General features: G+C 47.7%; 1 non-coding gene across 1 annotated transcript; it reads right to left on the reverse strand.

Moving 5' to 3' along the window:
• Positions 1-863: 863 nt before the first annotated feature.
• LOC135803047 (5.8S ribosomal RNA) lies at positions 864-1,018 on the reverse strand. The gene has a single exon (XR_010550711.1). It is a non-coding gene; the product is annotated as a 5.8S ribosomal RNA (ribosomal RNA).
• Between the last annotated feature and the right edge of the window lie 736 nt (positions 1,019-1,754).

Consider the following 1,754-nt stretch of genomic DNA (forward strand, 5'->3'; position numbering starts at 1 on the left):
CCCACTACGCTACAAAGAAACGCCGTTTAATGCACAATTGCCCAGCAGGTGCGCCACCACCGCCTTAAGGTGATCGAAACCGCATCGTCTTGCATTGTCAAAGATTTCACCGAAATCCAGGACACGAAGGGTTCTCGTCTGACCATAAGTGTACGTGGTGTGCAAACACTGCGTGATGACAAACACGTGGTGCGCGATACACCTCGTGCGTGCACGACAATTTACTTCATATACGCACTTGTACTTGACCACACTGTTTGGAATTGTACGCCTCGTTCCTTCTTTCGTTTCTGTCCGCACGATTGCAACCAACACACAACGTACTTCGTTAGCGCTCTTCCTTACGAATCAGTCCCGCGAATGTTGCGTGAAAACTTGCACGAAGCACGAACCACGCAGACAAACCGGACAAAACGCTAACGTTTGATTTGCTGCTTATTCTTCGGACGACCACGACTATAAATAATCAAATATATAGCCGCAGAACGACCAATTTTGGCCCCGCGAATGGCGTGCGCTTGCCGAAACAAGACATACTAACCAAACCGGACATTTGCGTTTAGTACGTGCGCGTGTGCGGTATAAGTGCAATCTGCGCGCATCGAATTAGTTGGACGCAAGGCTACGAAAGCCCCCAGCGAACCATCCATTGGCCCTGCGAACGGCAGTTTCGCAATGAAACATAACCGAACCGGACAACCGTTGCTAGAAACGAAATCGGGGACGTACAAATTTTTAAGGAGACGCCCGGCACCTTCACACTTTCAAAAGCATGTCGGCAGCCAAACGAACACCCAATTGGCCCTGCGAATGGCACACTCGCAATGAGATGAAACCAAACCGGACAGTCGTGGAAATTGAAACGACCCTCAGACAGGAGTGGTCCAGGAACAGTATCCAAAGACCGCAATGTGCGTTCGAATTGTCGATGTTCATGTGTCCTGCAGTTCACAATATGACGCGCAATTTGCTGCGTTCTTCATCGACCCACGAGCCAAGTGATCCTCCGTTTAGAGTAATATATTTATTGTTTGCATCACGCTTTCGTTTAGAAGAAACTTTAACAATCTCACACGGATCGTGCCTGCGTAAACTTCTCACAAGTCTCCAGCGATGAAGTGCGAGTTTCATACGACCCGACAACGAACCGTCGTATACGTGACAATGCTACTCGTTTTTTCGCTACTAACGTAGATGCTGATTAGAGTTTCGACTGTTTTATTAAAGAGTCACACTTTGACGATTCAAAATAGACGCGAACAAATCTAGTTTCCCGAACCACAATATTGGCAGAGGCTGTTTGAGTCGCTTGCAATACTGCGAACAGTACTAATAGAGAATGTTGCCTTCATTCTTGATCTACAAAGTGTCGACTGTTTTTTCAAAGTGCAATTTGCGCGCATCGTACCGGACGACCACGACCAGAGTACATGACTACTGGCTGCGCAGAACGTCCAATTGGCCCTGCAAATGGTTTTTGTGTGTATTTGCAATGAGATACAACAACCAAATCGGACAAACGCATGCTGCAACACATCTATTTTGTTCATTCAAACGACCACGGTGTTTCACGCGCAGAACGTTTAACTGGCCCCGCGAATGGCACGCTCAGCGAGACCAAACCGGACAGAGTACTATGTCTTTCTTTTGGGCGACCACGCCGTTTTACAAACGAACGCGGAACGTCCAACTGGCCCTGCAAAAGGCGCACTTGCAATAAGTGACTACCTTTCCGGACAAAAATTTTCATTACT

Source organism: Atheta coriaria, unplaced genomic scaffold (assembly GCF_025399875.1).
Source record: "Atheta coriaria isolate IRGN ID8LTWV9N9 unplaced genomic scaffold, Caltech_Dcor_3.1 scaffold514_size3173, whole genome shotgun sequence".
Taxonomy (NCBI): domain Eukaryota; kingdom Metazoa; phylum Arthropoda; class Insecta; order Coleoptera; family Staphylinidae; genus Dalotia; species Dalotia coriaria.